Below are 15,273 nucleotides of genomic sequence, written 5' to 3' on the forward strand. Positions count from 1 at the left end.
GGGGTGCTTGTTAACTAAAGAGATCAGGGAAATAGGCAGTGGGGATGGGGCAATAGTAGTGGCAGAGGTCAGGGGAAAGGGCAGTGGGTACAAGGCAATAACACTGGAAGACTTCAGGGGAAAAGGCAGTGGAGATAAGGCAATACCAGTGGCAGAGAGGAGCTCAGGGCAGCTGGAGCCACAGGAGCATGCGACAGGTGTTGGAGGTGGCGGTAAGTCAGAAGCAGGAGAGGGAGAAATGAGACCGAAGTCAGAAGGGCAAGGAGCACAGATTGGATCAGGGACAGAGCCAGAGTAAAGCAAACCCCGACTCAGGGCTCCAAATAACAGTTTTATTAAATGAACACTGTACTGTACAGCTTGGTTCCCGCACACTCATGCAAGCACTCCCACACACACTCACACAATGGCAGCAGCAGAAAGAGACTCAGTGGAAGGATTGGAGTCCAGGTAGGGAAGAGAAACATAGTCCAAGTCCTTGGTTGAAGAGAAGGTGGGGGTGATAGCTACCTATCCAGGCTGGGAGGGGGTCCTCGATGGCCAGTCAGGGTCTTTCTCCAGCAGGTGTTGTCCAGAGGAGGTCACCGGCAGGGCCTCTGGGTTGATAGGCAGCATAACGTGGAGTAGGTCTGGTCCAGGTGAAGATGGCATCCCAAAGGGATCTTCACTACCCCTTTTTATGGGGCAGACTACCTCTGATCTCCTCTGGGGAGGTCCTGTCCAGGCAAGGTCAGTCCTGTTCCAGAGGGTTCCAGGTGTTCATACTGCGCATGTGCAGCCTTGGCACAATGGTGGCTGCCTCATCGTTTGTGTCTTGAATGCAGAGGGTGGTTCCAAGGGCTAGGTCGTTGGTCCAGGTATTGATTTTGATGGTGGGGTGATGTAGGAGGGGGTCCTGCTATTATTGTGTTTCACTCATCCATTCACTCTTTTGTTTCAGGCACTCAAGGAAAACCAATTTACATGGGAGAAGTTACAGAAGTGCAACATACTTACACACCAGGGTATGGGGACAAGATGGGAATCAAGACTTGACATCACTTCACAGACACAGGCCTGGACCATACAATATTAATATGAAACAATAACAACCAACGCACAAATTATAGGAATACAATATGATACAATATAAAACACTAAAAATCAATACAAACATAACAGAACACTATTTACAATATATAAAAAGGGGCGTATTACAATAATAGTATAGAAGACCTTAGCTTAGCTTGCCTAGTACTACTAAAAATCACTTAGAAGGGATAGAGGGGGCAGAGAGAAAGTCAGAAACGGTTGGGGAAGGGGAGGGAATGCATTTTAACAATAAAACAAACAATCAAAAACTGGGGGGGTTTGCTACATTGGGATATTTGAAAAACAATATTTTTTAAGAGGAAGAGCTGAAATCCATCATATTGGGATTCTTCTCAGAGTCCATTGGCTCTCCTTTTAAAAAAATCAGTTTGAAGGGAAAGCCAGGTTTAATGTCTAAATGGAAGGTTTAAGTGTGTGGCGTTATATTATAATACATATATCTGAACCCCGCCCCCTACCAAACAAACCCTCCTCTATATAGTCATAGCCAAAGCTCACCATCTTTTATTTATCTATATCGTGTGTGTGTGTGTGTGTGTGTGTGTGTGTGTATTCTAATATAATAAATGGCTTAGCCTGTCTGTCTGCGTATCTGTCTGTCTGTAATGCTTTTGGCCAATTGTGCATGTGCTGTCGAGAGGGCGGGCTAGCGGCGATTGGCTGCACAGGCCTGGGCTGCATGGGCCCAAGTTTGAGCCGCTACCAGGGAAGTTTGTGGTGGTGGTGACCATGCCCCAGCCAGCTGAGCAGTGAGGCTTCCCCCATGTCTCCCTGCCTGAAGGTGAAGGGGGGGGGGGTCATGGTGGTGGTGGCCCCCAGAACAGCTGGCAGAGAGGGGGAGGCAGTGGGAGGAAGGGAGGGGAGCACAGTAGGGGGGAGGCAAAGGGGGCCATGGGGACTGCTGTTGTCAGGGCTGGGCAGTGGGGATGGAGTGGAGCTGGAAGGGAACCCAGAAAGCAGCCAGCAGGAAGCGGGAGGCAGCAGGGAGGGAAGCTGCATGGGCCTGGACAGGCATGGGGGGAGGTGATAGGGGGGTAATGGGGGCAGCTGATTTTGGGGCTGAGTAGCAGGGAAGGGAGAGAGGGAAGCAGGGAGGGCAGGAGGGATCACGGTGGCAGTGCCCTCCCTGCCACCCAGTCCTGACAACAGCCAGTAGGGAGGTGGCAGCAGTGGGGAGGGAGGAAAGGGGAGAAGCCCTGCTGTGAGGTGGAGGTGGGCAGGGGGAGGGAGCCCCTGCACTGGAGGCAGCGGTGATGGTGGAGGGAGAGTCTTTACATGGCTGGCCCCGAAGGGTGAGTGAGGGCAAGGGGGACACACGTAAAGACTCCCTGAAATCCATCATTCTTGACAGGCAATTAGCTAGTGCGCACACACACACACACTTTTCTCCCACCCTTTGCTGCTCGTTCAGTATCACAGGAAAAATCCACATTAGGGAGTAAATGGTCCTGTAAAATTATAGTTGAGATAAATTGAATTTAAGGAAACACAAAGCTGAACAGTAGCAGAAAAACCCAAACATAAATATACATGAGGTACTATATAATATATATTCTAATATAATAACAGCCTTAGTCAGTCTGTCTGTCCACAATGCTCTGAGCCAGCTGCACATGCACGGCCAAGAGGGCGGGCAGCAATTGGCTGGCCCGGGCACAACTCTGCATCGCTGCTCAGTGCAGCAGATAGAGGTGGGTGGGGACCAGGGAGCTGCCATGCCGCAGCACACTGACAACAGCCAGCAGGGAGGGGGAGGGGGGCAGAGGAGGGAAGAGGGAAGAGGAGTGGGGGTGGTGCTGCCGTTGCCGGGGGAAAGGCAGGGGGGGCTTGGAATGAGGCTAGGCTGGGCTGATCCCAGCATGGGGGCAGGCTGCGCTGAGACTGTTCCACAGGAGACCAGTGGCTCCTCCAGGCCATGGGTGGATGGGTAAGTCCAGCCGCTCCCCCATGCCACATCCCTGGATGAGCCACTGGGCTCTGACTGCCCCATGACCCGGCCCAGCTAGGACCCCGTTCCTGGTGAATGGGACCCTGGCTGGGTTGGGTCATGGGACACTAAAAGCCCAGCAGCTCTTCCAGAAAACCAAAGAGGTGGCATGTGGCCCCCCAGTCTGTGCATGGGGCAAGGGTGGGCTGCAGCCTCTGCTCCCTGCCTCATTGCTGCTACTTTGACAGCGGTGCAGAATGGCGCCATGTGAGTTCCAGCGCTGGGCAGGCCAAGCAGCAAAGCACATGTGTGTGGCACCTGACACTGTGTGTGGCGTGGGGCACTGTGTGTGGGTGTGGCTATGTGGCTGCAGCATATGGCACTGTGCGTGTGTGTGGCACATGGTGCCGTGTGTGTGGCACTTGGCACTGTGTGGGTGGCATGTGGGTGGGTGCATGGCATGTGGCTGGGTGCATGGTGTGTGCTGCTGTGTGGCACGTGGCTTTGTGCGCGGCACATGGTGCTTTGTGTGGCATGTGGCACACGCCTGGGTGCGTTCATGTGTGCGGCTGGATGTGTGTGGCGTGTGGCTGCGTGTGTGAGATTTGTGTGTGTGGCATGTGGGGGGGGGGGTGCATGGGGCTGAACACAGAGCAAGGGGGGAGGGTTTGCATGCAGTTGGATGCAGAGTGGCAGCAGCATGGGCCGGTGGGAGGCAGCGTTCCGTCCCAGCCACCGTCCTGTCATTCTTGATGGGCAATTGGCTAGGATACACACATCTATATATATATATATATACACACACACATATACACACACACACACACACACACACACACACACACACACACGTACGTGATGGAAACAAAAATCTGAACAGCAGCAAAAAAACCCCAAACAGAAATATATATCAGGTACTAGTACCTCATACATATTTATAGTATCTCATAAATATTTATGGTTGGGGATTTCTCGCTATTGTTCAGCTTTGTCTTTCCATCACATTCAGTTTATCTCAACTACAATTTTACAGGCCATTTAGTCCCTAATGTGGATTTTTCCTGTGATAATATACAGGAAGAAAAGTGAAAATGCACAGTATTTAATAGTTTCTTCACACCAACTTTCCTTATTAAAATTTTCACACAATTTCTGCAACTGGCATTACATGCCATTGCATTGTACTTGTCCTAATGAATGTGTACATTTGATTAATTCTATATTCAGTGTAGGTTTTAAATACTGTGTGGTAAATAACATATGTTGCTGGAAATGAAATGGTCACATTTTTTTCACAGGACCTCTTGCTTAATTTTTGCCTAGGACAGACAATTATGGCTAAAGTAGTTGCCATCCGACAGTTTTTGCTGTCACTGACTAGGATTTTCCATGGCGCTGTCATCATAGTGTCTAAGTGTTTTACAAACACTGATGAATTTCTCTTCCCAACAGACCAATTGTGTCCCTATCGTACACAGGGAGTTCCTAGACATGCAGAGATCCACAGATACAATTATCTAAAAAAAAGCCACTCATCCCTGTTCAGAAGTCTAGGGCTTGATTTTTCTGAGCTCCTGATTCATTTTACAGCACATGCTATGTTCAGAATGGAGCTCCCATTCTCCATTGCAAGGGCTCTGGTCATTCTGATCTGGGACATTTAAAAGTGAGTGCCCCCAAAATACAGAACACACATATTGGGTCAATAGGTTGCATATTAGGAGGGACTTTCCTACTATTTAAGTGGGTAAGCATCAGAACAGGCTAACCAGCGAAGTTGTTGAATCTCTATCCTTGGAAGTTTTTAAGACCAGGTTAGACAAACACTTAGCTGGGTTGGTTTACTCATGGCAAATTCTACTTCGGGCAGGGGGTTGGGACTGGTTAACCTGCTGAGGTCTCTTTTGGATCTACAATTCTATGATCATTTATTAGAGTTTTTTTTTTCTTACATGACTTACCAAGCCTCACCTACAGGCTCTCTGGCAGAAGAAGGGGTTGGGACTGGATTTATGACCCAGATAGATACTTTGTGTGGCAGAATGCCACCTGTCTCTCCCCCAAAAATCTGTTCTACGACAGTGTGGTTAACATGGGGCCTGCAGAGGGCAGACATCCCATCTCTTTAGGGAACCTGAGTTTGAGACATTCCTAAGGGAAGGAAGAAACCTGCTCCCTCTGCCTAAGTGACATCACCTCCCCGGGTGAGAGGCATACGCTCCCTATTCTCCTAAGCAATGCCAACCTGACCGGGAGGGGGCTAGAGACCCTGCCAGGTTGCCTGGCAACCAGTGATGTGTTTCCAGTGGGTTCACTGGCAGCCAACAGGTGCTGGCCTCCATTGGACCAGGTAAACGAAGTCATAAGGGCTATATAAGTGAAGAACTGCTCAGGAGGAGGGTTGTAGCCACGAGAAAAACTCAGAGAGAAGAGCTGGGCCATCTGAAACTTGCTTCCTGTCTTGAAACTCATGATCAATGAGCAGCCTGCCTCCAGAGAGACTCTCCACCTGCCTCTGGATGGTGTTCGTGAGTAAGCTACCTGAGATCTAACTAGATATATAGCTTCAAGTAACTCAGGTGCATGATCAAAGGCTACCCCTGTTTGCTCTAAGGGATTTCTCTGATACTGCTCAACCCTGTACCCCATTCCAAGCCTACTTCTTGTAACCAATAAAGTTCTCCTTTGTACCTAGCACAGGAGACTTACTGGGAGTGGGTCTAGATTAGGCCTTGGGGTCCCCGCCTCGGTTCGGCTGCCTAAGGGAGACCACTATTGGTGCTTCATACTGAGGGGAGCACCTCAAGTTCTTGAAGTGAGTCACGTACCCTCGAGGGCTACTAGACCTGTGTTTCCCAGGGGACAGAGCCAGGATCATGCCAGACCCTGGGTGGTGGCAGCTCCAGGAAGGGGGTCGGCTAGATGTGGGCTGCCCCCAGGGAGGCACTCGGAGCCTGGAAGCAGTGAGGTGGGTGGCTCTGTGCAGAAGCACCATCTACTGGCCCGCCACACCCAACCCCTCAGACTGACCACAACCTCACCATATGATAATAGGCAAATTGTATTGATACACAGTGATAGCAGATAAGAATAAGGCAAACACCTCTGTATCTACCAGTCCCAGGGTTCACAGAGTCATGGTGCATCTGGCCAGTACACAAGTTTCACTCTGAAGTTCTCTCTTGAATGTGAGATGTCAGCAGCCCGGAGGTTGGAAGCTGAGGACCCCCCACCATGGGGTGGATAAGACAGGCTGGTGGTATGCCCTCTGTCCATGGTGGCCTCAGGTTCCCTTCCTAGGGACCCTTTGCTGCTCTGAAATCCCCTCTTTTGGTATCTTTTACCCCCTCTGATGACTCTTCATTTTTGGGCATCGGTGATTGGGCTCTGTGGTCATTGTTGCCCACGTTCTGTCCTGTCAGCATGTGGAATCCCCAGCCTGTTTCTGCTTGCCTGTCAGACACAGTGGGCCTTGAAGAAACTGTCACAGACATGCTTTTAGAAATCAATAACCCTTGCCGTCGCCCTGGACCATTGTTCTAATGGATATCTACTTTACCTACAAGCCAGTTCCCACAAGCAAACCACTGAATACCATTTTCTAGCCATCAGAAGGGATAGAAGCTGATTTTCTAGGGTAACATCAACTTCTGTACACAGAAAGCAGCCCTTTCTCTTCTTGCCACTGTCTGCCTCATTTACTACATACTTTACACCTTTTCCCACAATAATGGATGAGTTGCACACGACTCCTTCATTTTACCGCCCGGATTTGTTCATACAGCAGCGCCATCCTTTATACCAAATGAAGCACGTTTCCTGGGGAAAAAGTCTAGGCTGCATATTTAAAGGTCGAATCAAACTGCAGGAACAGAAGGCTCCCAAAGTTTATGTAAGCAAGCCTAGTGCTTGCATTGCATCACCTCTGAACACTTGACTTTGCAACTTTTTCTTCTTTTAATATTTTTTTCCTTTTCTTTTCCTTTTAATTTAATGTGGCTATGATGGACATTAACAATTTGTTAAAGGGTTTTTTAGAAGGTTGAAGTTCAATTTAGCGTGGTACATGATGGGGTAGCTTGATTCTTTGTTTCCAAAGGATACCAAGAGTTTTTTTCATGATTTACAAATAAAATTCTCCCCTTCACTTTACTTTACAGGGATAATCTCCTCAAAGTGTAAATCAATCTCTTCACTAAAGTTTCTTCTTCTGCTCTTTCTTTGTGCTTGCGCTACTTTGCTACTGTCTGCAGGCCCTTGAGTGCTGGGCTTTGAACAGTGACCAGTTATCACAGCATGGCTTTGAATGCTGGGCAGGTAGCAGCAGCATATATTGAGAAGTGAAGGGCACCAGAACTTTTTGAAAATGGGGAGAAGTGGTAAGCACTGCACTCCAGCACACCGCTGATACCACACATGCTCTCACCTGCTGCCTCTCCAGCTTTCTAAAGCCCTTCTGTTGTTAAAAGCCATCACAGAGGTACAATATCAATAGAAGTAAGTCAGCTGGACAGATGGGGCAGAAAAGTTAATTGATCCACTGGCGCAGGGGGCAAGTTAGCCATAGCACAGGGAAATTGTAAGGAATTGCAGATCTATACTTAAACTGCATTAGTTATGAGGGAGGTTTTTTCTCCTGGTTGTATTTTTCTTATCATCCCCGATGCATTTCACAAGCCATATCCAGATAATAGTTTGAGGAGTTTGTGCAGAGCTTTGATGCCAGTTCCATTTCTGCTGCTGTCCCTTCAGCACCAGAAACATTTTTTTTAATCTGAGAGCAAAAAGTTTATTTGCTCTCTGTTTTTTAAAAACAAGTCAAGGTGGTATCTTAGAATAGAGTCTGTTCCAGGCAGCAGATGAAGTCAAGTCATGCTGAGGGACAGCATTGGGATCAGCACTGGGAAGAACAGCAGTCAAGCTATGCAGCACACAAAGCAAGGTCTGGATTAGTTTGAAGACGCATCAACTATGCATTCATATGAGGTCTCATTTCAGTCTTCAGTGCAAATGTAACCATGTAAGAGGGCACAGTATTAAGCAGACGTGATACTTTCCAAGTGAATTCAGATCTTATCAGTCATGAAGACAGAGAAAGGAAGGAATAGGCAGATATTTCACATGCTGCACCCAGTTCTGGGGCAGCAGATTAAAGTTGCATACTGTAGATGCTGGGAAAACACAAACAAATAAAAAACCCCCATCCAGCAGACCTTCAAGAAACCCTCCCGGTGTTAATGTTGCCATTCTCCCAGTCTTTGCAAATACAAGCATACATATTTATACAAAGGGTTAAGTCCCTGCTCTTCCTCCAAGTCACGTTGTATTGGGCAGCAGAGTTTTAGCTGGCAATTGAGAGGTTCTCAGAAGCATTCTGCCAGCCCGAGACAAATGCTACGAGAAATGACTCAGCTAAAGGGGTCTGGAAGCTGCCAAGTCAGCCGAAGCCCTTGAAGCTGTTCCAAAGAGAAGTCGTAGGTGCTGTCTACGAGCAAGCACAGTAGCCAAGCATCTGGCTAAAACTCCAAGTCACCAGTCTCTCATGAAGATGAAAAGCATCATCACAAGCAGGGGCCTCTGTTACAGCCCATTGCTTCTCCTTGTGAGATCCATGCTAGTCCTAAGTTCAGCAGGAGTTGGACTGACTCGAGACCTTATCCAAACCCCCCTGGGGTCAATGCAAAAGGAACTGCAACCAGAAGAATAACTGAAAGGGCAACCAGGGTAACAGCCCCAGGCACCACCTTCCTGGTGGGGTGCAAAAGCAGACATTGCCGCAGTGGTGGCTGATCATATTGCCCAGTCAGCGCAGAAGGAGCAGGGGTTGCCCTGGGCAGCATGCAGCTGCCATACTTATGACTACAAGGTCTGAACCAGACCCCTCGCTAAGCCCCACAGCCCTAAATCACCTTCTGAGTTCACTCCAACAGCAAGCAGAGACCAAAGCACAGCCTTAAAAGGAGGCAGCCCAAGAACTCCCTAAAAATAAGGAAAGTTTAGCTTTGTGATTTTAGTTCTCTTGGAACTAAGTTGCTGATTGCTGTAATTATACTGGCAGGCAGTAGAGTAGGTGTATTATCAGAGATGCTAAAATATTGGAAGGAGGATATATTTGTTGCAAGAGAATTGTGTGCAATGCAGTATACTGCAGCAGGTGTTGTTGAGAAGCTTATCTTTAAAATATATGTGCCCACACACACACGCACATGCTAATCCTGTTCTGTTTCAGGATGTACAAAGCCTTCCCTGACCAGGAGCACTGATGGTTTAGTTCCAACAACTGACTTATTAAAATCTAAGGCTAAAAAAATAGCAAAAACTTTATGTGGGGGTAGGGGGACACCATTGTAGGTCCTCTCAGAAAATTCCTGTATAATATGTAAAGAAGGAAAAACCAACACTTTCCTACAGAAATCTTATTGTAAGGGAATGCAAGTCTGATGGAGGCTAACAGCCCATCAGGCTGCCATGCTTACAACACATGACTTTCTGTAGCCAACAGCACAGGACAGTGATGTGGCTAAAACTACATCTGCCTACTTTCCACTCTCCAGCCTGCATGACCACCTATTTATTTGCAGCTGGATTGACTGGAGGCAGCCTTCGAGCAATGAGCAAGGCTCACACCACCCTTCCCTGAGCCCATTTGTAGCATCTGACAGAACAGATGGTTGCCTAAAAAAGCAGGTGCCACTGAACCAGTTAGTATCTAAAGGTGCTACAATGCCGTCTGCTGCCTGACTTCAGACTAATGTAGCTAACCACCTCTGAACCGTACCCCTGGGACTGTAATGGGATTCTTTACATCCTCTGCCAATACACTTCATTCCCATACTATAGAAATAGTTACAGCCTGTATTAGAAAAATAAAAGTGTTTGCTGGACAACTTCATTAGCCATAAGGCTCTTGTTACAGAACTTCAGAGGTGGGTGAAAAGATTTCATAGCAGCAATATAGGTAGGGATTTGCAGATGAACCTAAGGGGGTTAGGTACCTGCTGTAGTTGTGTGGTGGTATAAAAAAAAAAAAAAAAAAAAAATCTTTACAAAGCCTCTCATGGGCTGCAGAATTCAAGTTCTTCATGTTAAAAGTGTTTGTGCATCACCCCCATAAGCAGCCTGTGAAGTATGGTATTAGGAGTGTAGGCAAAAGGAGGGTGACCCTACACGCTGCTATAAATAACTGTTGCTGGAGGGTCTGCTTCAGACAGTCATCACTAAACCATCACTCCAGTGAATAGCACTACACCGAGACTGCAGATTTTAAAGCCCAGAAGATACGATTATAATCATACACTCTGGTGCATACCTAACGCAGGGCAGAACCTACTAATTTCTGCATGAAGGTGAACAATTTTTATTTCAATTGGAGAATACGGAGTTTAGCAAAGCACCCTTTTAGGCACTTGAACCTGGAAGGAGCAGAAGGAAAAGATTTTGATTCACTTACTCTGACCAGTCTAACCTTACTCCTTGTCTTCAGCAGACTCGCTGCTGGAAAAAGTTTCTCTTTACTTCTGTTAAATCTTCCATGTACATTTTAAATTGGATTACCAAGTGTGTTGATGGAGACAAAGGCAATTCATTGTCCTCTTGCAGTCTGGGTTACACTCATTTGGATGCACTTAAATTAAGAGGGCTGTTCTTATCTAAGCAGTAAGTTTGTGTAGAAATACAATTTGTAGGTAGACTGAAATATTCTGGTTTCCTTTCTCCTACTGTCTCACCTTGTTTCTTGTGCAAGCTGATTTAGAAGGTCAGTTGGTCAAGTCTCCCACCTAATGGGGAGATGAAATGCAGGGGAGGCAGCACTGACTTTTTAAATTGCAATACTTGCAAGGAGGAAAAGAAAGCAGGGTGGGCAGAGCTAGTAATTTCAGTACACAAGACTTCCCTGTTAAAAGCTTTAAAAAACCAAAACAACAACAAGAAAAAAACAGAATATAAAGGACACCATTTCTGATCCTAGCATGCTTTAGATCAGCATTGCTCAACCTTCTCTGGTTGGCAGCCTATTACTGGATCATTTGTTCAAAATTGTCACAACTTCCTTACAGTGATGGTAATGATGCACCTATCTTAACTGACATGCATGCATTTGTCTGTGAGATTTCAAGGACCTGACAAAGAATATCAGACCTTTAGGGATGAGAGGTGTAGAAGAGCAGTGTGCATGTTTATTTTATCTATCTAGCTATAACATGCACACTGCTCTTGCACATCTCTCATCCTTAAAGTTCTGATATTTGCTGATCTTTGGGGATCTTGCTTCTCGGTCAGTGGGTTAAGCTCTCAATGGACATCACAAAAGGCAGACAGGGATAGTGAATAGCGTTGGAAAATGGATAAACCTGGATAGATATAGTAGTAGATTCGACTAATTTAGGTTAAATCGGTTTATTGAATTTCTGTCCCAGATCCTCTCCAGAATCAAGTCAACTCTCAGTTCATCAGCATCCCAGGATGCTTTGCACTTCACCTAAAAAGTGCTGCCCCCCCAATCACAGGGTGGACAGCCTAGCCTTGGTTCAAGCTGCCTGCTCCAGCTGAGCAGGGGGAGGTGTAGTCTAGCGCCTTGGGCTACTGCAGGCAAATAGCTGCATTTCTGGAATCAGAAGTGAATGTCTGCTCATTTGCTTATCAGTTCAATCTATGTAGCTTAGACTAACCTGTGAAAATGGAATCAATTCAGCCTTGGGTTTTTTGACTGTCTGTATTTAGCCATAAAACACAAGTGTTATTCTCGTATTTTTAAAATCAGTTTGCTGCTGGGAAGACTCGCTGGAATTTCAGTGCATTAGAGCAGCCTCCGCGCTCATGCATAGGTGCTCTGTATGACCTCAGCTATGTGACTTTACTGCCCGCTCCCAAGTTTTCCTATTTTAACTGTTTACATTGAGTGCCCCTCGGGCCAGGAGTCCCTTTATGCAAAACAGTTTTCACAGAGTTGGTTCTAATTTACACCTTGGTAACTCAAAAAACAACCTGGCCCTCACTCTTTACCCACAATACATAACTCCATTACGCTTGAGAAGGTGTTCTAACAAGGGCTGCATCACTTTCTACTAAATGTTACTTCTATTAAATGACTCTTTCACTGATTTAGCCTTCTCTTTGCCTTCTGACAGACAAAGGTTGCCTAACAAAACATTATTGATTGCATATGTACTTAGGTAGGCTTAAAGGTAGATGAGGAGTGAATACAGGAACATAACTGTTCCCACACAAGTCTGAACTCTTCTCTTGTCCAGGCATTTGTTTTCAAATATTCAGTGTTGTTCATGTGTACGCACATACCTTTCCTGCAGCAGCATTCAAAGGAAGATGGTCTTCTGGAAGAAGCGGAAGAGAACTGAATTGGTGTATTTGGGGATCTGCTAATCTCTGAAATCAAGAATTGTCCAAAGGGAGGCCTCTTGTGTAGAATCAGCATCCTGTCATTAGAGAAGGAAAAGAAAAACAACATCAGTATTCGATCCCTCTCCATCTCTCTCTCTCCCTCTCACACACACACACACACACACACACACACACACACAGTCTACGTGAATAATTACATGACAATAAATTCTTCTCCTATTGTGCGTGCACACTCAAGAGGAAGACACAAACTGCAGCTCATGTCAGAAAACAACAGTCTCAGTTTAAAATATACCAATCCTAGCACCATATAGGCAGGTAAAATATTTTTATTTGTCAGTAAGTTATTTTCTTAAAAACAGATGCATGAGAAAATGTGCTTTGGGGAGAGAATTAGCAAAAAGTGAAGAAGGTCCAAAAATCAATAGAAAACTATAAAATAGCATGGCATTTATTATTAAGTGCAAAGAAAAGTACACCTTATCCAGTGTGCCACTGTCAAACTGAAATGTAGAAAAAGGTTAGCAAAAGGAGCAAGAATGACAAATTTGACTTTTATTAGATTACAAATTTTGCTATATTAGTCTAAACCTGGAGTACTGGCTTTATCCATTTACAGAGCAGGTAGTTACGTACTACGTATGATTAAATACCCAAGTAGGTGTGGTTGCTTAATCTCAAAACATGCAATCGTGTGAGAACAGGCTTTCAAAACTGCCTATAATTACAACGGTAACTGAAAGGGCCGCACAGTTAGCATCGTCAGTGGTATTTCTGCTTCCAATCAAGGGGGTGAGAGTAACGGGAAAAAGTAAGACATCACTCTTTACTAATAAACATCAAAACAAGGGAACATATTTTTGGTGAATACTTTGCCAAAAACAGGCAGTTTTGGGATAGGGCAAAACTTTTTGTGAATTGGGGTCATATCAGGTTACTAGTTTTGGACACACAAAAAAGGAGTGTGTGGGTGGGGGGGGATTTTGAAAGGTTAAAAATAATTTGCTTCACTGTTGTTGGAGCACAAGGTTTCATTTTCCCTTTTGAAATGTATTTTTGTCTCAAAGTAAAACAGAAACCTTGAGTCAACTCGAAACAAAGCTCTATTATTTAGGCACCTCTGTTGAGCATCTGCAGCTCCATTGACTTCAAAGGAAGTAGAGGCCATAAGTCCAACCAAATCGAGTTTAAGAAAACTTATTAGCCAAACCTCATGTCCGATTAGGGACTCCTCATTTATAGAAAGCTAACCTTTCTGTATGTGGCTTGGAGTCACTGAGAAGCTAGTAAGAAACAGTTTACAATCATATTCTTTTATGCAGACAGAAACATTTATATAGTAGGATTAAAATGAATGTTTTAAACTGATGAAACATCTTCAGAAAGAAGTGTAAATGACAAGAGAGAAATTAAACCTCAAGCCTAGAAATCTCCTGTATATTTTTTCCTCCCACTGTACCCCATTAATTTTTAAACTAGAGTAAAGATGAACTTACTCTGTTTTGGCAAGGCTGATTTGCAAACTCTTCTGAGAGAACAGTCTAAGGAGACAAGTAGGAAAGAAAAGATGCCCTGCCACGTTGGGATTTGGGGCAATGGGATGCTGTCTGACATTTAATATAAATCCATAACAAATGCAACTCCATTCGCTCACTAGTTGCAATAGCTTCAACATTGTCAATGGTATTTTCAAGATTTCTTAACAAACGGGCTATACATTCTGAACTGTCACACGCTGGTATTAACGTGTTCTGAATACTATCAATAGGAAATCACCTTATGATAGAATTCAACATATGATGGCGAGTGGGTAAGGTAACTAGTAGGGTGAAAGTGCTAGACTTTAGGAAAGCTGATCTCATTGCACTCAGGCGACTAGTCAAGGAAGCACTGCAGAGTAGGAGTTTTGATGGGATGGGTGCCCAAGAAGGGTGGCTGTGCCTAAAGGAAACGATCCTTTGGGCACAAAGCAAGACGATCCCCGAGCGAGGCAAAAGAGGGAAAGGGGCCAGGAGGCTTCCATGGCTGACCAGAGAAATCCAGGGCAGCCTAAGGGCCAAAAGGGGAGCACATAAAAAGTGGAAACAGGGTGAGATCACTAAAGATGAATATACCTCCTCTGCTCGTGCTTGTAGGGAGGCAGTTAGGCGGGCCAAAGCTACCATGGAGCTGAGGATGGCAACCCAAGTAAAGGACAACAAGAAATTGTTTTTTAGATACATAGGGAGTAAAAGGAAGGCCCAGGGAGGAATAGGACCCCTGCTAAATGGGCAGAAGCAATTGGTGACAGATAGAGGGGACAAGGCTGAACTCCTCAACGAGTTCTTTGCCTCAGTGTTCCTAAGCGAGGGGCACGACAAGTCTCTCACTGGGGTTGTAGAGAGGCAGCAGCAAGGCGCCAGACTTCCATACATAGATCCTGAGGTGGTGCAGAGTCATTTGGAAGAACTGGATGCCTTTAAGTCGGCAGGCCCGGATGGGCTCCATCCGAGGGTGCTGAAGGCACTGGCCGACATCATTGCAGAGCCACTGGCGGGAATATTCGAATGCTCGTGGCGCACGGGCCAAGTCCCGGAGGACTGGAAAAGGGCTAACGTGGTCCCCATTTTCAAAAAGGGGAGGAAGGAGGACCCGGGCAACTATAGGCCGGTCAGTCTCACCTCCATCCTTGGTAAAGTATTTGAAAAAATTATCAAGGCTCACATTTGTGAGAGCCCGGCAGGACAAATTATGCTGAGGGGAAACCAGCATGGGTTTGTGGCGGGCAGATCGTGCCTGACCAACCTAGTCTCTTTCTATGACCAGGTTACGAAACGCCTGGACACAGGAGGAGGGGTGGATGTCGTATACCTGGACTTCAGGAAGGCCTTCGATACGGTATCCCACCCCATACT

At 46.1% G+C, this 15,273-nt stretch overlaps 1 long non-coding RNA gene across 3 annotated transcripts in view; it reads right to left on the bottom strand.

Annotated features, from left to right (window-relative positions):
* Window positions 1-15,273, bottom strand: part of LOC132244249 (uncharacterized) — a 53,066-nt gene that overhangs the window by 27,866 nt on the left and 9,927 nt on the right. The window contains exons 3-4 of one of the 3 annotated variants that reach the window (XR_009455842.1): window positions 12,317-12,453; window positions 312-6,472 (exon numbers count right to left, since the gene is read on the bottom strand). This is a non-coding gene — a long non-coding RNA (uncharacterized LOC132244249). Of the gene's footprint in view, window positions 1-311; window positions 6,501-12,316; window positions 12,454-15,273 lie in introns of those variants that run through there. The other 2 variants (XR_009455841.1, XR_009455840.1) reach the window with 2 other exon arrangements.

The sequence above is a fragment of the Alligator mississippiensis genome, chromosome 11, assembly GCF_030867095.1.
Source record: "Alligator mississippiensis isolate rAllMis1 chromosome 11, rAllMis1, whole genome shotgun sequence".
NCBI lineage: Eukaryota > Metazoa > Chordata > Crocodylia > Alligatoridae > Alligator > Alligator mississippiensis.